The sequence below is a fragment of the Lepidochelys kempii genome, chromosome 6 (assembly GCF_965140285.1).
Source record: "Lepidochelys kempii isolate rLepKem1 chromosome 6, rLepKem1.hap1, whole genome shotgun sequence".
NCBI lineage: Eukaryota > Metazoa > Chordata > Testudines > Cheloniidae > Lepidochelys > Lepidochelys kempii.
The window spans coordinates 131,686,415-131,709,377 of record NC_136385.1 but is presented as its reverse complement, the minus strand read 5'-3'; positions in this window follow the sequence as shown (position 1 = coordinate 131,709,377).

Sequence of the window (22,963 nt, the reverse complement as noted above, 5' to 3'; positions counted from 1 at the left end):
CAGTTTGTACCCCTCACTGAAGGTTCAGGTTATGTAAAACTTAAAAAAAAAAATCTTCTAACCACTGCTCAGGGAACCTCAAGAATAAAACCTTGCAGAGGAAAAACTGTTAACTAAGCACCAGGGACTAAATCCACAGGGGGGGGTTATGCATCACAATGCCCAGCATGGTAACTCCTAACTGTCAAACTCCCTGCCACAGAGTGGAATCCACAGCTCCAAGTTATGCATTGCATGGGGCAAGTTAGGCACCTGAGAATGGGAGTCACAAAAGCCAGCACCAGCGCCTATATGTATAAAAGAGAGAAAGTAGGAGCATGGAAAACCCAGTGGTATGTGATCTAGGAATTATACAAATGCAAGATCATTTAAACCAGCCATGGCTAATCAGGAAACTCAATTTAACGGGACAAACCTCAGGGAACTGAGTTTTTCCTATTAAAACAGAACAAGTGTTCTGTCACTTTAACAGGATGATCATAATTGCTCAAACCTTTGTGTTGGGGATGGCTTTTAGGCTCATTTCTCTGTCAATTACCAGTGTTATTATGGTTGTTAAGGATCACTAATTGCTTGCAGATTGTGTTGTTTTTCCTGTCTCACACAATGACAACCATGAAAATGTCTAGAATTTATATTTTAATGTCCATTTAAATGGTATGTTAGTTTATTTGACCAAATCATGGTTATGTTTTAACTACTGTCTATTATTGCGTAAAATTGATTGATTTGCAATTTATCCCACATTAAAAAAAACAGAGGTACAGAGACATTCACTGACAATATCAAGACGGATAGTTGGATAAAATTGTGCAGATTACTCATGTTCTTGAAGTGAAACACCTGCATACGTGTTTGCAAGATTGGGGCTAAAATGAGTAACATCTGCATTTATTTCAAATAAATGAAGTTTCCTCTTTCTCCTTAAGTTTGAAATGCAAGTTTTTTAAAAACTTTACGATGATCAGACAGCAAATTTGGAATTTTTGTATTTGTTCCACTGTTTAAATACAACTACAGCATGGACAGGTTTGCCACATAAATCTCCCATCCCTAACAGCCAAAAAGATCTCTCATAACTGAAGAGAAATAAGATCTCAAATTCAGTAGACAAGGCAGTATGGCCTAGTGGACAGGGTGTTGGAGAGGCAGTCTTAAATCCTGGTTCTGTTGAGTATCTGTGGGCAATCACGTCCCCCATGGGCCTGAGCTATTCCTTGCCCGTTCAAAAGTAAGCTGTTTAGGGAAGGGACTGTCTCTCAATATATGTTTGTACTGCACCTTGCACAGATTGAACCCCACATTTGATTGGGGCCTCCACACACTACTGCAATACAAATAACTAATAATACTAACACAACAGGCAGCCTCTTGGCCAAAGATCCAAGTGACTTGCAGAACCACGTGCAAAGAGAAAAATGAAAACAATCATTTATAAATTGTTTTCAAGTGTTCACTAGTGGACAGTGTGCAGCTAAGGAACATCTCTGCTGCTAATGGTTCCGTAATTTGTGTTGTGTTCGGAGCAAGCATTCTCCCAGGCTAAAGATTCCAAGGGGCTGTTGCATTACATTCCCTCATCATTATGAGGACACAAAAATAGAAAGCATCACTGAACAACCTATCCATCTTACAAAGTTAACATTGCCTTCTCTGCTCCTAAGTACATTTTCATGTGGTGTCTAAAGCTAATATGATTTCTGTGCAGGATGTAAGTGCTTTGTTTCACGTAGGATTTGTTAATACCACCAAATGTTTAAGCCACGCAATTTCAATACAATTTAATAGCTGCCTCTGCTGAAGAGTACACACACACACACCCTCACTAGGACCCTATTAATAGGGGGAGTGGACAGTGGATAAGTGTCCTAACACAGCTGGCCAAAGACTGAACTACTCCAGCGCTGGATTGAGCCATAGGCACATGGTCCTTTGCCCCAGGCCTCTGCTGATGGAGTCATGTGGTTACATCAGAATCATCTTTAAAAAAAAAAACTGAAGTGTCTGGACTTTTGGCTGCAAAGAAAAGCTTGAAAACATGACTGGAGTGTGACCAAAGCAGTGTCTGCCTGAGTCTGCAGAGAGCCTAAAACAACAGCTCTGAGGAGTGGAGCACTGTAGGATAAGTATAAAGTTAAAGATTGAAAGTTAACTTAAGTTTGGTTAAGGAAATGTATCTGTGTTGTAAAGGAAGGCCCTGACTAGAAAGTAGAAGGAAGGCCTTGAAAATAATGAGTGATAATGCCAGAAGGACTAAAGTAGGGAGGACGTCTTGTTTAAAGAATAACTAATGAGCTAAGGGGAAGGCCGCTGACCAACAGGGGTGATTGCAGATGGTTTTAAATCAAACAAAAAGAATCTGTCTTAAAATAAGCCAACACAGCCCTTTCCCAACCCACATACCAGTGTTAATGCCTGTGTAAACCCAGTGCAATGGGAGAACTTTTGGACAGCAGTTAGGGGAGGAAAGGCCTTGGGAAGAAAAGCTGTTGTAAATCTTATCTGGATGAAGACTGGAAATAAGGGTGAACTGTCTCCAACTGATTTTGTGATGGGATGCAGCTGCCCCGCACTGATACTTCAGGGGTTGACTACTCCCTTTGGGCCGAGGAGGTCATGCCCCCTCGGCTCTGCTGGGCATGCTTCAGCTGGAGACCAGGTATAAAAGGGAGCAGCCCAGCTCATTCAGGGCTTACCATCAAGGAGAGAGGATGTGCCAGCCTGGGAACTGCTGAGGCTCCAGGTGGTGGAAGCCAGAGCTGCTGAAACCCAGGTGGACACGCAAGGATCTGCAGACACCCAAAGAGTGTTGGAGTTGCTGGGAGCTGCACAGGCTGAGGAGCTCAGAGACGTCTGGACCACTGCACCAGGGACAGGGCAGGAAGTAGCTCAGGGGGACTAGTCGTTCTGCCTGGGGGGGGCGGTATCAGTGTGCTTCAGTCAGATCCCTGCTGACTCGGTGACAAGCACACTTGCCACTGCAGGGCCCTGAGCTGGGACCCAGTGGATCAGGGAGGGCCCAAGTCCCCCTACCCAGGCTGCCACCTACTCCTAAGTCACTAGACCATTCAGTTCTCTTGCCCAGTTTTGAGAGATCCTTTTGTTGCTCTTTGCAGGCTGCCTGGGACTTAACTATCTTGAGTAGTCTTGTATCATCTGCAAATTTTTCCACCTCACTCTTTACCCCTTTTTCCACATCATTTATGAGTATGTTGAATAGGACTGGGCTCAGTACAGACCCTTAGGGGACACCACTATTTACCTCTCTCCATTCTGAAAACTGACCATTTATTCTTACCCTTTGTTTCCGATCTTTTAACCAGTTACCAATCCATGAGAGGATCTTTCCTCTGAACCCATGACCACTTACTTTGCTTAAGAGCCTTTAGTGAGGGACCTTGTCAAAGTCTTTCTGAAAATCTAATTACACTATATCCACTGGATCCGCCTTATCCACATGCTTGTTGACCCCCTCAAAGAATTTGAGTAAATTGGTGAGGCATGATTTCCCTTTACAAAAACCATGTTGACTCTTCCCCAACAAATTATGTTCATCTATGTGTCTGACAATTTTGTTCTTTACTATAGTTTCAACCAGTTTGCCCGGTATTGAAGTAAGGCTTACCGGCCTGTAATTGCCAGGATCACCTCTGGAGCCCTTTTTAAAAATTGGCATCATATTAGCTATACTCCAGTCATCTGGTACAGAAGCTGATTTAAATGCTAGGTTACACAGCAGGGAGTGGAGCCTTCCAAACCACTTGTTACATTAAACTAACGGCAATTACCTAGCCATTGTCCAGCCAGGAAGAGACAACAGTGGACCATTACAGTTTAATGGTAAGACAATGAAACTGAAAAGAAAACCCCAATCTTGGAAAACTAAGGGCAGGTCTACATTACAAATTCTAGAAACTCTCCCATTGACTTAAAAAGAAAAGGAGGACTTGTGGCACCTTAGAGACTAACCAATTTATTAGAGCATAAGCTTTCGTGAGCTACAGCTCACTTCCTCAGATGCATATCGTGGAAACTGCAGCAGGCTTTATATATACACAGAGAATATGAAACAATACCTATTCCCACCCCACTGTCCTGCTGGTAATAGCTTATCTAAAGTGATTTCCAGCACAAATCCAGGTTTTCTCACCCTCCACCCCCCGACACAAATTCACTCTCCTGCTGGTGATAGCCCATCCAAAGTGACAACTCTTTACACAATGTGCATGACAATCAAGCTGGGCTATTTCCTGCATAAATCCAGGTTCTCACATCCCCCCCACCCCCATACACACACAAACTCACTCTCCTGCTGGTAATAGCTCATCCAAACTGACCACTCTTCAAGTTAAAATCCAAGTTAAACCAGAACATCTGGGGGGGGGGGGGTAGGAAAAAACAAGAGGAAACAGGCCTGTTTCCTCTTGTTTTTTCCTACCCCCCCCCCCCAGATGTTCTGGTTTAACTTGGATTTTAACTTGAAGAGTGGTCAGTTTGGATGAGCTATTACCAGCAGGAGAGTGAGTTTGTGTGTGTATGGGGGTGGGGGGGATGTGAGAACCTGGATTTATGCAGGAAATAGCCCAGCTTGATTGTCATGCACATTGTGTAAAGAGTTGTCACTTTGGATGGGCTATCACCAGCAGGAGAGTGAATTTGTGTCGGGGGGTGGAGGGTGAGAAAACCTGGATTTGTGCTGGAAATCACTTTAGATAAGCTATTACCAGCAGGACAGTGGGGTGGGAATAGGTATTGTTTCATATTCTCTGTGTATATATAAAGCCTGCTGCAGTTTCCACGATATGCATCTGAGGAAGTGAGCTGTAGCTCACGAAAGCTTATGCTCTAATAAATTGGTTAGTCTCTAAGGTGCCACAAGTCCTCCTTTTCTTTTTTCTTTTTGCGAATACAGACTAACACGGCTGTTACTCTGAAACCTCCCATTGACTTAATAACTCCACATCTGTGAGAGTCGGTAGCTGTATCATTGGGAGAAGCTCTCCTGCCAACATAGCACTATCTACACATGGTTAATTCGGTATAACTGTGTTGCTCAGGGTGTGGATTTTTCACACCCCTGAGACACTAATTTAGACAGAAATGAGTCTGTGGTGTAGATCCAGCCTAAGAAAGGAGTGAGTTTCCTTCATTCTTAATGACCGTGAGTCATTATGCCATGAGAAAGAGGGGAAAAAAGCTTTAAAAACAGGGTTTTTTTTAATCCAGAAATGAGGGCTATCATTTAAGTGGGGTGCTATTTGTCAAATCCTGGATTGCCTTTTTGACAGAGGGCACTCTGGGAAACCATTCAGAAGCAATAGGTAACTTGTATTAGAAAAGGGAATTTAGCTAATATAGAAGTCTAAAGCCTGAGGTTGCATCTTTGTTTGTTTTCTGTGTAACTTGTATGTGCTTGCTTTGCCGTAACATTTCATCTTTTAAGCTATGATTTTTTTTTAATTAAATAAACTTTTTATTTTTACCCCATGCAAGTCTTCATTATGCAAACTGTATGGAGTGTGTTCCAAAGTAAATTTGTATCTTGCAGAGTTACAACCTCCTTCAAGGGTGATAAGAGGATAAGTCCGAGTGTCTAGCAGGTCTTGCTGGAGCACTAGGCATAACTAGCAGTGTGAACCAAAGGCTGTGAACCACAGTAGGCCTGGCCTTGGCAGAATTGTAACACACAAGGTGTCAGCTAACCATGAAAGCACTTTTCTGACTAGAAAAGATGGTACAAAAGCCACAGATCTCTCAGACAACTATGTAAGCACATTCCTAAGAGATGGTACAAGAACACACTGACCTCTCATTAGCTAAGGTGGGGATGACAGGGTAATGGATAAGGTTGTTTTGTTCAAACTAGCAGGTACGAGGATTAGGGTAGTAACTAACATCTGGATTGATACGTAGCTTGTTTGTATCAGTGTATAAAAGGAGAAGTCACAGGAGCATCTTTATGCTGATCCAGGGGGCAGTGCCACGTGATGCTGATTGAACCAGTACCTTTGTCACGGGCACACATGTGTTAGTGTACCCGTAGCTCCTACGGGGTGCTCGTACTGTGCTTTGTCAACAATAAACCTTCGCCAATGCACGGAGACTGTGGTCTTTCTTTATCAACAACGAGGCCTGCTGAATGGCTGAACACCGCAGCCCTAATAACAGTTAAGAACTTGGGGTAGATGAATTTGGGGAGACTTAGGACCAGAAGGAATGTTGAGGTCACCCTGCAAGGAGTAATGAGGCTGGTGGAAGCCATGGTGAGATCCTTATGCTTGTAGGAAGGCTACGGGTGTCAGGGCTCTGAGCCAGAGCAGCACAGCATTAAGGAACCCAAGATTACAGGGCCTGCAGTGAGAAACCCCCTTGCTGGTCTGGGTGATCCCGAAAACCTAGATGGGGGCCAACATTTGTCACGTCTGGTTTGTTCTCTCATCCTCTTCCAGGGGGAAAATCAGGGGCAATGGTTTCTTCCTAAAGCAGGGGAGGGCATGAGGTCCCACTCCTTCTGTGGTCCCACCCCTAACCATCCTCTTCCCCCTCAGTCCCTGGCCAAGCCAGAGCCGGGCTGGGGAGCCCAGGCCCCTCTATCTTCAATCAATGCAGACAGCACTGTGGCTGCAAAGTTTCAGAATACTTTCCTCTGCCAAGCAGCATCCCCTCTGTCTTGCTCGGGTTCAGCTTCAACTAGCTGCTGTTCACTCATGAGCTGATCTCATCCAAGCAGTAGGCCATCGTGTATCAGAGGCATCGTCTGAGCGGATGTTTAGGTCTACAAAACCTTCATCAACAAGCCGGACAGCATCTTGATCACCTTCTCTTGGAAGCTGTGGTGCCGGGGGGGTGTTTCTAGTTAGTCCTGGCTGGAGATTCAGTGATTTAAGTGGATGCATGCAAAGGATTTGGAATAGAATCTCCTTTTTTGCATTTGAGCTGGAAAAGGATAGAATGGCTGAAGTGCTGCAGCAGAGGTGCTGCTGGTACATTTTTGGAGTTGTCTCTCTGTAGATTTCTCAGAACAGCATTTCATCTCTGAGCAGTGCCTGCTCCTGACAAAGCGAAAAAACAGATTTGAAAAAGTACAATGTTCAAGCTGACCATGCCCTTTTAACGCCAGCTCGGTTGGTTCTGTGTCTTCTCCCAGTGAAGATAATGGCAAAACTCTCACCAAGTTCCGTGGGAGCCAAATTGAACCCTATATTTTCCCCGCAAGGATATGTTACTGTTGTAATGCAATCTGATTACAAACCTTGGGCCCCATCTAATGAGTAGTGAGAACCTCCCATGAGGCACGGAACATCTTCAAACCAGCAGGTTCCCAGCAGCTCACAGGGGGCACTCAGAAGCCCGCAGGATTGCTTTAAGATTAATAAGAATTAATTAATAAATAATATTTGCTGTGCTGAAATATTACCTCTTCTTTGGTGGTTGTAGTATGAAGCCTAAACCCTTGCCTGAGGTTTGATGTGACCATATTCAAGTCTGCCCTGGACACCATCTGTAGTGTCTAATTCTCAGGTTGCTTGGAACAGGTATCCGATACGTCTGGGAAAGGCATAATAGGAAGAATCAGTGTGTTTCGTAAATCTGCTCCTCTTCACTTGAAGTCCTGCCTGACGTGTGCCAAATTGAAATGCTGAGTGATTAAAAATGAGTGAGCGATCTGAGGCACTGCCCAAGGACTCATTTAGCTGTATGAAAGCGTCCACCCCCTACAAAGTCATTAGTGCTCCAATGAAACCTCGCTTTGCCTCATACATATGCAATTCCTGGCACACTTATGGCTCCTCTTTATAGCCAGTGTAATAATGGAGGGACCTCACTGACTTTAATGTGACTCTCTGCCAGTGAAAGCTGTGTTAACTTTTAAAAAAAGCATCTCCCCTGTTTTTTAAACTCATTTCAGTCTCCCTTGGAATGTTACTTTAGCGGTTATAAAATTTAGCTTAATTTGTATTAAGGCTGCCTTTTAACATTGGTTTAGGAACGAGACCAAAAACCCACATTGCGCTCCAAGATGCTATTACAGAGTAGCCACCAGGCAGAGTGCTGGAGAATGTATCTTTATAGCAAATAATAAACGTTAATGCAGTGCTTAGCATTTCAATGTCATGATTAACTAGTGCACAGTCTTACTAATTTAATATTTTATACTCACACAAATGGCTTTGATCCTCACAATAAAGTACTAATTCTCATGTGCATTTTACTGGTGAGAGAGGATGCATTCAAGTTCATTCAAGGAAATAAAATACAAAGAATCCTTTTCAAACCAATATACTCATTGACAATTTACTTTGCATGAAGGATATATCCAGAGCAAATGTAAATAGTATTTTTGGTTTGGTCCCAAAGTCATAGACTACTAGCCTTTGGTATTGCAAAGAGAAGATACATCACAAGTAAAATCTGTAGAAACTGACATTCTGCAGGTAGCAAGCATGACCCCATTTCATGTATATGTCAAGTATCAGGGGGTAGCCGTGTTAGTCTCTATCCACAAAAACAACAAGGAGTCTGGTGGCATCTTAAAGACTAACAGATTTATTTGAGCATAAGCTTTTGTGGGAAGTGGGTTCTAGCCCACGAAATCTTATGCCCAAATAAAACTGTTAGACTTAAAGTGCCACTGGACTCCTTGGACATAATATCATTCTATTTCAGCATATTTTAACCTTTTCCCTAATGTGACTCCATGTGACAACATGAAGAAGTTTTCAGGTCTTTCCTCCTTGCTAGCCATAAAGAAACAGGATGGTTGTAAGCCCATGAAACCTATTCAAGTGGCCACTCAGTAAAAGACTTAAGGGTGGCAATTCTGCAACAGAAAAGCTTCAAAAACAGACTCCAATGAGAAACTGCTGAGTTTGAATTAATATGCAAACTAGATACCATTAACTTGGGTTTGAATAGAGACTGGGAGTGGCTGGGTCATTACACATATTGAATCTATTTCCACATGTTAAGTATCCTCACACCTTCTTGTCAACTATCTAAATGGGCCATCTTGATTATCACTACAGAAGTTTTTTTTCTCCTGCTGATAATAGCTCATCTTAATTAATTAGCCTCTTACAGTTTGTATGGCAAATTCCACCTTCTCTATATATATGTATGTCTTCTTACTATTGGTTCCATTCAATGCATCTGATGAAGTGGACTGTAGTCCACAAAAGCTTATGCTCTAATAAATTTATTAATCTCTAAGGTGCCACAGGTACTCCTAAAAAGAAAAGGAGTACTTGTGGCACTTTAGAGACTAACCAATTTATTTGAGCATGAGCTTTCGTGAGCTACAGCTCACTTCATCGGATGCATACTGTGGAAAGTGTAGAAGATCTTTTATACACACAAAGTATGAAAAAATACCTCCCTCCACCCCACTCTCCTGCTGGCAATAGCTTTGTGTGTATAAAAGATCTTCTACACTTTCCACAGTATGCATCCAATGAAGTGAGCTGTAGCTCACGAAAGCTTATGCTCAAAATAAATTGGTTAGTCTCTAAGGTGCCACAAGTCCTCCTTTTCTTTTTGCAAATACAGACTAACACGGCTGTTACTCTGAAACAGGTACTCCTGGTATTTTTGGTGATAAAATGGTCTTCTGAACATATAACTTACTTTGAAGTTTTGTTTTGGGTGGAGGTGAACTGGAGTTTTGCATCTCTTTACCTTATCCTGCTCTCATTGAAATCAATGATAAAACATCCATTGGCTTCAGGACAATTAGAGGGAGAGAGATGTTGTAGCTTCCCTATTGTAGATGCAGGTTAACACCTCTGACTTCAGTTTAGCTGGTTAAGGTCAACCTTAGGTTTTCCTCTTGGCTAAACCACTGGGCTCAATCAGATAAGTTGAGGTAGAAGGTGTTAACCTGAGTCTACACTAGGGAAAAGGTTGAGGTTATGTTGAGGTTAGTGACAACATCTAACTAGCCACAACTGCTTTTCCTAGTGTAGATCAACTCAGTTGAGTGGGATCAAACCCCAAGTCCAGCTTTCCATAGCAGAAAGAAAAGTGGCCAACAACTTTCTTTGGAGCACGTCAAAGACTCTCCAAGCAGTAGCTGGAGGGTCTTACTGTAAAGTGACATGTCATTTAATGACAGCTGCTAGCTTTTGGCAATTGAACTTTCATTCTTCCTGTCACATCTGTTGCCTCTAAGTTGACTCTCTGGTACTGGATAGCTTTAATACACTGATATGTTTGTGTAGCAAGCCTGTGGCTGCATACCGTAATTGGCAGGGATAGAACCCCGGGCCTTTACATAAGAGCAGAAACTCCTATCACTTGAGCTAACAGACTAAAGACATCATCTGTGAGCAAACAGTATGTTGTTATACTGGATATGAACAAAGTCACTAGAGAGGGAGACAGAATCATAGAATCATAGAATATCAGGGTTGGAAGGGACCTCAGGAGGTCATCTAGTCCAACCCCCTGCTCAAAAGCAGGACCCATACCCAATTAAATCATCCCAGCCAGGGCTTTGTCAAGCCTGACCTTAAAAACTTCTAAGGAAGGAGATTCCACCACCTCCCTAGGCAACGCATTCCAGTGTTTCACCACCCTCCTAGTGAAAAAGTTTTTCCTAATATCCAACCTAAACCTCCCCCACTGCAACTTGAGAACATTACTCCTTGTCCTGTCCTCTTCCACCACTGAGAATAGTCTAGAACCATCCTCTCTGGAACTACCTCTCAGGTAGTTGAAAGCAGCTATCAAATCCCCCCTCATTCTTCTCTTCTGCAGACTAAACAATCCCAGTTCCCTCAGCCTCTCCTCATAACTCATGTGTTCCAGACCCCTAATCATTTTTGTTGCCCTTCGCTGGACTCTCTCCAATTTATCATAGAATCATAGAATATCAAGGTTGGAAGGGACCTCAGGAGGTCATCTAGTCCAACCCCTGCTCAAAGCAGGACCAATCCCCAATTTTTGCCCCAGATCCCTAAATGCCCCCCTCAAGGATTGAACTCACAACCCTGGGTTTAGCAGGCCAATGCTCAAACCACTGAGCTATCCCTCCCCCCAAATCCACATCCTTCTTGTAGTGTGGGGCCCCAAACTGGACACAGTACTCCAGATGAGGCCTCACCAATGTCGAATAGAGGGAGACGATCACGTCCCTCGATCTGCTCGCTATGCCCCTACTTATACATCCCAAAATGCCATTGGCCTTCTTGGCAACAAGGGCACACTGCTGGCTCATATCCAGCTTCTCGTCCACTGTCACCCCTAGGTCCTTTTCCGCAGAACTGCTGCCTAGCCATTCGGTCCCTAGTCTGTAGCTGTGCATTGGGTTCTTCCGTCCTAAGTGCAGGACTCTGCACTTATCCTTATTGAACCTCATCAGATTTCTTTTGGCCCAATCCTCCAATTGGTCTAGGTCCCTCTGTATCCTATCCCTGCCCTCCAGCGTATCTACCACTCCTCCCAGTTTAGTATCATCCGCAAATTTGCTGAGAGTGCAATCCACACCATCCTCCAGATCATTTATGAAGATATTGAACAAAACCGGCCCCAGGACCGACCCCTGGGGCACTCCACTTGACACCGGCTGCCAACTAGACATGGGGCCATTGATCACTACCCGTTGAGCCCGACAATCTAGCCAACTTTCTACCCACCTTATAGTGCATTCATCCAGCCCATACTTCCTTAACTTGCTGACAAGAATACTGTGGGAGACCGTGTCAAAAGCTTTGCTAAAGTCAAGATACAATACATCCACTGCTTTCCCTTAATCCACAGAACCAGTAATCTCATCATAGAAGGCGATTAGATTAATCAGGCATGACCTTCCCTTGGTGAATCCGTGCTGACTGTTCCTGATCACTTTCCTCTCATGTAAGTGCTTCAGGATTGATTCTTTGAGGACCTGCTCCATGATTTTTCCGGAGACTGAAGTGAGGCTTACTGGCCTGTAGTTCCCAGGATCCTCCTTCTTCCCTTTTTTAAAGATTGGCACTACATTAGCCTTTTTCCAGTCATCCGGGACTTCCCCCGTTCGCCACGAGTTTTCAAAGATAAGGGCCAATGGCTCTGCAATCACAGCCGCCAGTTCCTTTAGCACTCTCGGATGCAACTCATCCGGCCCCACGGACTTTTGCACGTCCAGTTTTTCTAAATAGTCCCTAACCACCTCTTTCTCCACAGAGGGCTGGCCATCTATTCCCCATGTTGTGATGCCCAGCACAGCAGTCTGGGAGCTGTCCTTGTTTGTGAAGACAGAGGCAAAAAAAGCATTGAGTACATTAGCTTTCACCACATTCTCCGTCACTAGGTTGCCTCCCTCATTCATTAAGGGGCCCACACTTTCCTTGGCTTTTTTCTTGTTGCCAACATACCTGAAGAAACCCTTCTTGTTACTCTTAACATCTCTTGCTAGCTGCAGCTCCAGGTGCAATTTGGCCCTCCTAATTTCATTCCTACATGCCCGAGCAATATTTTTATACTCTTCCCTGGTCATATGTCCAACCTTCCACTTCTTGTAAGCTTCTTTTTTATGCTTAAGATCTGCTAGAATTTCACCGTTAAGCCAAGCTGGTCACCTGCCATACTTACTATTCTTTCGACACATCGGGATGGTTTGTCCCTGTAACCTCAACAGGGATTCCTTGAAATACAGCCAGCTCTCCTGGACTCCTTTCCCCTTCATGTTAGTCCCCCAGGGGATCCTACCCATCCATTCCCTGAGGGAGTCGAAGTCTGCTTTCCTGAAGTCCAGGGTCCGGACAGATGTGACCTTTCTCACACACACAACCCCTCACTTCCCCAATTTATTACTATTGCGGTAGTATTGCCTTGAAGGAGTGCTATTAACTGCTCAGATAATCATTCCTTGTGAAGACATGCTAGTCTCTTTATTCTTTTCATTCATTTTTAACAGGTTAATTTGGCAGATTTGCCTAAAGAGTGTTGAGTGGTAAATGAATTCTTCTAACACGTTTCCAATCAGTTATCACATGGCTTTCACTGTGGCATCAGTTCTATTAGTGTCCTATTAATTACTGCCAATTAGTATGTGCCATTATGTTATTCTCCAGAGGAGCTATTCTCCTGCATTGGAGGTGACACCTTTTCTCTGCCAAACCTAAGTCAAATCACAGCCCATAAATGATCTGCCCTGAAATATGAACCTTCCACTTCAAACCAAAATATTTGGTAGGGGCCAGGAAAAATAAGATTTTTTTTTCATGCTTAGGATGGAAACATGAACTAAAATTCATTAAGTTGAGTCAAGATTGTGACATTTTATACCTTGGGGGAGCACCCTGTAACCCCCATATTCCTCATATGTATATAATTGTGATATTCCATATAAAGTCTGCCATGTGAGATATCAGGGGAATGGTTATCATCAGCTGAAAGTCACTGTTCTATGTAAATATGTATATCGTTAGTGCGTATGAACTTATGAGATTGTGTTGTATGGTTGTCACTAGAACATGCTGTATGCTGGGGAATCAGCCAACTATTAGCTCCCCAGAGACAACAGCAAGGAAAGTAATCAATGCCTGGGCAAGGTGTCAAACAACCATCAACAGCCATTGTCTAGCAAGGGAGATACAATTCAATGACTCATCTGCATGAGGCTTCACCAGGGGAATTGCTCAACCTTGCCTGGGGTCTCAGCAGTATCCCCAGACATGCCTGGACTTGTGTTCTCCAAGCACATGGACTAAGGGTATAAAACAGGACACAGATGCCCGTGCTTCACCTTTCTCCTGCCCCCACCTATGCTGCAAGCAACAGGGACACTGAGAAGACTTAAGACTCCAACAGAGGAGACTGGCCCAGGTTTCAAGGGTGAAATCTGTGTACTAGAAACTGCAATATTTAGTGGGCTGAGGAAAAACTGCTTAATCTAGATGTTGCCCAGTCTAATAGGGTTGAAAGTTTACACTGCATGCTTATATTTTCTTTTCTTTTGGTAACTAACTCTGACATTTTGGCCAATCACTTATAGTCACTTAAAATCTATCTTTTGTAGTCAATAAACCTCTTCTACTGTTTATTTTTACCAGTGAGTTTGCCTGAAGTGACTGGTGAATCTGCTCAGGTTTGCAAATGCTGGTGTATATCGACTTTCCACTGATGAAGTGGTGAACCAATTAATAAATTTGCATTGCTCATCTTGAGCAGTGTAAGATGGTATATTTCTGAGGTACAAGGCTGGGAGCTGGGGGGATTTGGTTGGTGCCTTTCTCTATGTGATTCATGAGTGGCTCTGGGAGCATTCATACAATCTAGCTGGCTGTGGGGCTCCACATGCTGTTGTGCTGAGTGATCACAGCCCCTGGAGGGGTTTGCTGTTTGTCACTAGCAAAGCATTGTGAGAGACAGCCCAGGCTGGGAAGTTAAGGGGGCACAGTGGTCCCACAGTCCCAGGCTGCACCCCAGGGAAACCATCAGAGATGTAGAAACATCACAAGCTCAGATATGTAACCAATGTAATACCCAATACCTACCTTCATTCACAGATATTGGCAAGGCACAGATATTTTTCTAGGAATAATCTAGCTCCAGCTTCTGGCCTGGCCAAGACTTGGGGCCTTGGGGGGAAGAGGAGGAGCAGGGGGCTGGACCACCATTCTGGCGCCAGAATTCCCCCCCCACACACACTTCTACACAGGTTCCTGTGGGGGCCTCTGAATTGGCCAGGGCCCCTTGGCACGGGTCCTGTGGGGCTGTGCATTAATCTGTCACTGATGCTCATACTAGACAGAGTTCATGGGCTTCAGGCATAACTGCCTCGGTCAGGGATACTGAGTGCAAGGCAGTGTTGAAAGCTGAAACACCTACCCGTATACCTCCACCTTTGGTAGAATAATAATTTTATAATCCCAGGAACCCTGACAAAATGCAGTTGCCAAGCCTTTATTTTCATGTGAAGAGTCTGGATAGGGATAATGAGAGTGGCACATGCATAATAGGTCCAGTGTCCAATCAGACTTGAGCCCCAGTTTAATAAGGGTTGGTTTAAATTCCTTTCAATGCTTTTAAAACGACAAGATGAAAATCTGCTAATAAAATTATTTTTTCAGATAATGTTAACATCTCTGCCTGCTGGAAATCAGATGGGCCTGCTGATGGTACAGTATGACAGAGAATCAGTAATGTAGTAGAAAAACACTAATATGGCAAGAAGGAAAATAGATAGCTGTTGTGGGTTGCCATGGCTACTCGGTACATTTGTTCTTCTGTGTCCTTTTGAATTTCATCATTTTGGAGTTTGATTATGTTGCTTCAGAGCTGTGCTAACAGTGTTGTGTTTGACATGTTGTCATTGAAACTGAATTGAAGCTGCCAGATAGATTCATTCTAGCTGGGACAGACCCTCCTGGAGGGTCCCCAGTGACAGCAAGCCACCCATGATGTCTGCAAGCTGAGGTAAACTGCGGGAGAGCCTGTTAACCATAGAAAGACATCAGGAGAATTCCTGAGCCCTGCTGCTTAAGCCTTTTAAAAAAGCTTTGTCTGAAGAAAGTAGCCTATAGACATATTGTTGTGTGTAGTGTTGTTGTCGCTGTGTTGGTCCTGGGATATCAGAGAGACAAGGGGGGTGAGGTAATATCTTTTACTGGACCCACTTCTGTTGGTGAGAGACAAGAGCTTTCAAGTGCACGCAGACATGAAGACGAGCTACGTGTAAGCTCGAAAGCTTGTCTCTCTCGCCAACAGAGGTGGGTGCAGTAAAAGGTATTAGCTCACCTGCCGTGGCTCTGTGTAGATATATGGAGCCGATAGTTTATTACGGGTATCTGTATCTGTAGTGACAGGGCTCTGTACTCACATAAGTTTGCTTAATGAAGCCACAATACAAAATCTTTACTGGAGTGGCAAGCGGTGGGAGTGTTGCCATCATTGTCAGCTCTGTTTGAATGTGGCAGAAATCCACTGTCATCAGAAGGGAAAAGGAGGACTTGTGGCACCTTAGAGACTAACCAATTTATTTGAGCATAAGCTTTCGTGAGCTACAGCTCACTTCATCGGATGCATACTGTGGAAAGTGTAGAAGATCTTTTTATATACACACAAAGCATGAAAAAATACCTCCTCCCACCCCACTCTCCTGCTGGTAATAGCTTATCTAAAGTGATTACTCTCCTTACAATGTGTATGATAACCAAGTTGGGCCATTTCCAGCACAAATCCAGGGTTTAACAAGAACGTCTGAGGGGGGGGAGGTAGGAAAAAACAAGGGGAAATAGGTTCCCTTGCATAATGACTTAGCCACTCCCAGTCTCTATTCAAGCCTAAGTTAATTGTATCCAATTTGCAAATGAATTCCAATTCAACAGTTTCTCGCTGGAGTCTGGATTCGAAGTTGTTTTGTTGTAATATCACAACTTTCATATCTGTAATTGCGTGACCAGAGAGATTGAAGCGTTCTCCGACTAGTTTATGAATGTTTATTCTTTTAAGTAGAGACTGTCCAGTTTGACCAATGTACATGGCAGAGGGGCATTAATGGACAGTCTCTACGTAAAAGAATAAATGGACACAAATCAGATGTCAAGAATTATAACTGTTGAATTGGAATTCATTTGCAAATTTGATACAATTAACTTAGGCTTGAATAGAGACTGGGAGTGGCTAAGTCATTGACTTCAATGGAGCCAGGATTTCACCGTTGGTGTCGTGGGACCCTTTTCTTCTTCCCCCTTGTTTTATTCCCCGAGTTGTCTTATTTGTGCAAAATTAGTCTTTGGAATCTAGAACACGTTTGTTCTTGATCAGATCTCCATCTACTTCTACTCCTAAAATGTCCAGTTGTAAGATATTGCCATAGCAGGTCTGTACAGTGTCTGTTTGTGTGAGCTAGAAGGTATCTTATATTCAAATTTCAAGCAGAATGTGCCTCAGAATCACATCGTGTTCCCAGGGCAAATGCTTGGAATACAAAGCAGCCATGAGATGATTATTTTTAAACAAATGAGGTAGTTAAATAGATAAGGCTCACATCCTAACAATATACATGATGCATCTTTGTAATCATTCTGCATTGTTTTGGTTGGTTTCAAGAGAGCTGCCAAAAACCCCTGGAATTGGACTTCATGAATTATTCACTGGGTACAGTTTAACACCCTCATTATTTCTGGTGCTCCAGGTTAGTCCGTGGTGTTGACTTTCTACTTTAATAATGACAGGAATAATGACTTGGCAACATATCTGTTTGCATTAGTCTTGTGTTAGTGTTTACTGAAATAAAGCCCACGGTGTTTGGAGAAAAATACCTCGATACAATGGGCACAGTTGAAAAATGTTACATTTCATAGTTCTTGGCATGGGGACCTTTATTTGTGTAGAAGATTTAACCATATCATGAATCTGATTAATACTAAATCATATTTTTATTGTCTTATTGTTTACTCTGCAGAAATGAGATTTTCTAACATTTGTGCCTTTGCCTTTGTTTCTCTCTCTTTTATTATGAAAATGCTAGAGCCAAGTACATTGTAGGTGGCTATTCTGCAAACTTCCTCGGACGTTTGTATGACAGTAGCTATAGTCTTGTAATGTGAGCTGTAGCTCACGAAAGCTTATGCTCAAATAAATTGGTTAGTCTCTAAGGTGCCATAAGTACTCTTTTTCTTTTTGCGAATACAGACTAACATGGCTGTTACTCTGAAACCAGTCTTGTAATGGTTACTTGTTTAAAGCAGGTTTTATTTGATGGGTTGGCTGGACATAACTGGTATTCTGTCAATTACCTCTTAGATTAAGGTTATGTGCATACTTTATGAAACAGGCAAAACATGACTTTGTGGCTAGAATGGCCATGGTCTGGCAAAATGCTCTTCCTGGCAACAAAATGAAAGAATAAAGGGAGTGGGTGAAGGATTTATTTTTGATTGGATAGGACCTGTAAAGAAGAAAGGTGGTGGTTGTTTTTTTGTTTTTTTTTTAAAGTAAATTTGAAGAAAAACAAGAAGATATTGAGATGATTTTGCTGCTTTTTTAGAAGTTTAATAAATGCAATAAAGTGGGGCCAGGAGAATCTTGGTCGATGAGGTACGTAGAATTTGGCCTATAGACCTAGTTTTTTCAAAAGCGATGAGAGATTTTGAGGTGTTTTGATTTTTGGTTTGCCCAATTTGAGATGTCTTACAGGGGCCTCATTTTCAGGAGTGCTGAGCTCTCATCTTATGAAAATTAAGCCCCTTTAAGGTCCCTCAGGTTGACCACCCAAAATCACTAGTTACTTTTTCAAAATGAAGACATAGCGTAGTATTTGACTGATACAGGGGCTGACAGATCAGAATCTCTGAGTTTTCGTCCCTAATGCAGAGTTTTCTTGTGAGCCCTTTTCCCTCAGGTTTGTAACTTAAGGCACGGAAGCAGTTCTCTCCTTTGTGACTGTGTATCTTAAAAACCCCCACCACACACACGCAAGGTGATGGCATGTGCAATGCTAAGAAACTCCATCCACCTGGAAAAATAAGTAATCTAGAAATCCAAACGTCAATTTTTCTAGTTGTGTTGGTCCCCAGAGATCCCTCAAAGTTTCTCAAAAGTGCAGGAAGCAGCAGAAATAAAAAATTAGTAAGAAGAAATATTCCAAAAAGTTCTGCTACCATGCTCATCATGGAGAACCCAGTCATAAGAATCACCTTGCAACAAGTGATGCAGTCTAGCAGAGAAAGGTGTAACATGATCCAACAGCTGGAAGATGAAGCTAGACAGATTCAGACTGGAAATAAGGTTTTTCTTTTTTCATGGTGGGAGAAATTAACCAGTGGAACAATTTACGAAGTGTGGTGGTGGATTCTCCATCACTGACCATTTTAAAATCAAGACTGGATTTTTTTCTAAAAGCTCTGCTCTAGGAATTATTTTGGGGAAGTTCTCTGGCCTGTGTAATGCAGGAGTCAGACTAGATGATCACTGATCCCTTCTGGCCTTGGAATCTATGGCACGGCCATTAGATGCATTGCAACTGATGTGTGAGGCACCATGATGAAGGTTACTGATCCTGCAAAGGATATTTCTGTGGCTGCTTCACCTTAATTATCATCTGATGTAAATTTTGCATTGGTAAATGATGTTCCTATTTCAGATCCCATCACAAATACTATAAATAAATAACTAGGTAGAAAGGGACCTGCCAGTGCCACTCCTTCTGTAACAACGTACATAGGAGATCCAAAGTCTGGAAGAGGAACTAGACAACTTCAGACTGTTAAAAACTGCACCTTGTTTCTAATGAGGGTAATTAACTATTGTAATTCCTTACCTAGGGATGTGATAGATTCTCCATCACCTGAAGTCATTAAATCAGGAATGGATGGCTTTCTAAGAGGAGTGCTGTGGCTCAAACAGAAGTTCTGGGCTTAGAATCACAGAATATCAGGATTGTAAGGGACCTCAGGAGGTCATCTAGTCCAACCCCCTGCTCAAAGCAGGACCAAGCCCCAATTTTTGCCCCAAATCCCTAAATGGCCCCCTCAAGGATTGAACTCACAACCCTGGATTTAGCAGGCCAATGCTCAAACCACTGAGCTATCCCTCCCCCCGATTGCAGAGGTTACAAGGGGAGGTTCTTTGGACTGTATTATGCAGGTCAGACTAAATCACAATGATCCCTTCTGGCCTTAGAAGTCTGTGAACCTGACATCCCTTCTCTGAGTCACCATGCTGGTACACAGATTACCAGAGAGTAGAAGGATGGTCTTGTGGTTAATGCTCTGGCCTGGAACACAAGAGGTCTGCCTTCAATTCTAGATCTCCCACACCCTGCCTGTGTGAGCCTGGGCGAGTCACATTGGCCCTGGTCCTTCACTCACTTTTGTTCATGCTGAGCTGTAAGCATGCGAGTGGTCCCATGGAAGTCAGTGGATGTACTTGTGGCGATGTCCTATCTCTTTATATGCATGTCGAATCAGTCCAGAAGCGTGGTGTTTTGCAGCCTTTTCATGTAGGCTGTCAGTATTGGCTTATCTGATCGGTCTGGCAAACCAAGCTCCTCCACTTTTCTACATAAATCCATGATACGCCAACACCTTGAATACTGCGTGCAGTACTGGTCACCCCATCTCATAAACTATATATTGGAATTGGAAAAGGTACAGAGAAAGGCAACAAAAAATATTAGGGGTATGGAACGGCTTCCATATGAGGAGAGATTAATAAAATTGGGACTTTTCATCTTAGAAAAGAGATGACTAAGAGGGGATATGATAGAGGTTTATAAAATCTTGACTGGTGTGGAGAAAGTGAATAAGGAAGGGTTGTTTACCCCTTCACTTATCACAAAAACTAGGGGTAACCGTGGGCAGCAAGTATAAAACAAACAAAAACAAACTCTGCTCATTTCTTCATACAACACACAGTCAACCTGTGGAACTCTTTGCCAGAGGATGTTGTGAAGGCCAAGACTATAACAGGGTTCAAAAAAGAACTAGATAAATTCATGAAGGATAGGACCATCAATGACTATTAACCAGGATGGGCAGGGATGGTGTCCCTAGCCTCTGTTTGCCAGAAGTTGGGACTGAATGACAGGGGATAGATCACTTGATGATTCCCTGTTCTGTTAATTCCCTCTGAAGCATCTGGCATTGGCCACTGGCAGACAGGATACTAGGCTATATGGACCTTTGGTCTAACCCAGTATGGCCTTTCTTTTGTTTCTTATGATTCCTTGACCCAATTGCCACAGTTCTTCAAAAAAAACCCATGCAATAATCCCGAACACACTTACAGCACCTCACCACAGCACACATCCCTCATTTGCCACCTTCACAAATCAACACACATCTCTCAGCACAACACACACATTTGCCCAACTTCATTCTGACTTGCCATCAAACCACAAACTTGAGCGGCAGCGTCACAAGTCCATCGCTAGTTTGGATGGTAGGTTCTTTGCTCTCGCGTGTGTGTGTGTGCGTGTGTGTGTGCTGTATCAAGCACAAGGAGACCATGATCATGTTACTGTAATTTTAAAAACATTTGATGAAAAGGGAAGCTGCTAATGATGATGGACCAAATTGGTCCTTTGTAGTTGTCCATTGTGGTTACCAGAGTTATGCCATGGATGAATTTGGCCCAGGCACACCTCCGTGTAAACTCTGGATAACATTCCATTTAGAAACACTTCTGCTTGCATTTTATGCTCTTCTCTTATTGCGGCAGCAGTGGGGACTGAAATCTCCATTACAATGTTGCTGACACACTTGCACGCGCAACTTCAGCTAAACTGCATTAATGAGACTATTCCTCCTTTATTCTTTATTAACAATGATGTGGCATGTTAAGGATTTTTTCCCCCTAAGAGTTCACTTCCCCCTAAGTTTATTCTTCACATGAAATCATTTGGGATCTCTTTGGTTATTATGGAAAATAATGGCATGGGAAAGAAATGACTGGCAAGTTGCATGTGGGATTATGATTGAAGGTGGGGAAGCAACTCTTGAGAAATTAGAAACATGCTAATGTTCAAAGAGTTGGGAGAAAAGAGCCAGGGAAGCACAATGCAGGAAATGTACAATCTGGAAGCAACATTTCAGCCCTCTAGAGTATGAAGACGATCTCAGCTAGGCCATGAGGTTTAGTCAATGTGCTGTGACTGCTCCATGTGTTTTGGCAAAATGGGTCATGACAAATGCATTTGCTAATGATGGCCAGCATGATTGCAGTGCCTGGGTGCTACAACTTTTGGGAAAAGCAGTTATCACTGGAAGGTGGGTTGGTTTTTGTTTGTTTGTTTGTTTTTGTTTTTTGCTGGTGCTGTAGTTCATGAAATTACAATGAGAGAAGTGATTTTCTTCCTGCCCTGCTCATCAGAGGGATAATGAAAAAGTAAATTTCACTTGATGTGCATTTTCTCCCTCCACCTCCTCTGCTCCACAACTCCACTCATGTGTATGCGGAATTAGGTATGTAATTGCCACTGCTGCTTCTGTGACACAGGAAATAGGAAATGATAAACTTTTGAATTTTTTTAAAGTAAGCGTTATGTAGAAATCGTTAAGTTCTACCACAAATCTGGGAGCTGACTTCTGGGAAGGATGGTAAAGCAGAAGGATAAGGAGCATGATTTGTTGATGCGGAGGGAAATTATTCCAGCAGTTCTGAACTTCCAGCTGGTTTGTGGCTTGTTCTTTTCATAAAGCCCTGACAATGTACTTGAATAAGGGCTAAGGGCTCATATCAGTGCCAGGAACAAAAAGAAGAGCAATTGGGTGTGAAAACCATTTGATGGTAAAGCTGAATGGCAATTGAATCAGGTCCATGTTGTGGGTGAGCAGTAGACTGATTCTGCTATGAGGCTCCCACAGCAGCACTGAAACGATGAACAAGAAATTGCTTAAAGAGGCCTTTTTAAAATAATATCTAGCTCTTGTAGTCAGTAGATCTCAAAGTACTTCATAAAAGAGTATCATTATCTCCATTTTACAGATGGGGAAAACTGAGTGAGAGAGGTGAAGGGACTTGCCCAAGTTCACCCACCAAGCCAGTGGCAGACTCAGGACTCCTGAATCCCAATCCTCTATCCACTAAGCCACACTGCCATATGTGCATATTATAATTCATTATCTGTTATTGTTTTTTATTTTCCTTTCTCTGTCTCAGAACTCAAGTGCATACTTAAATGCATTAAAATGCTCCTTCCACCAGGCTCTGAAAAGAGCTAGGCATAAGAAGACTAAGCAATTGCTTAGGGCCCCGACCAGCTCAAGGGGACTCCTTATTTGCTTTTTATTATGTGTTGTGTGGTGAGGGGCCTCAAAATATTCTTGCGTAGGGCCCCCAATAGGCTAGTACCACCTCTGATGCTGACAGTTCAAATTTCACTTACCATTAAAAGGGAATGTTTGGAATAAGCCTCAGCAAACTGCAGGGTTAAAGTTCCACTTGCTGTTTTTAAGACAGCTGTCGGATTGTAGCTGGCATTTCAGGATTACAAAAGTGACCCAAGACAGCAAGAATTTACCAGCTCTCATTGTTG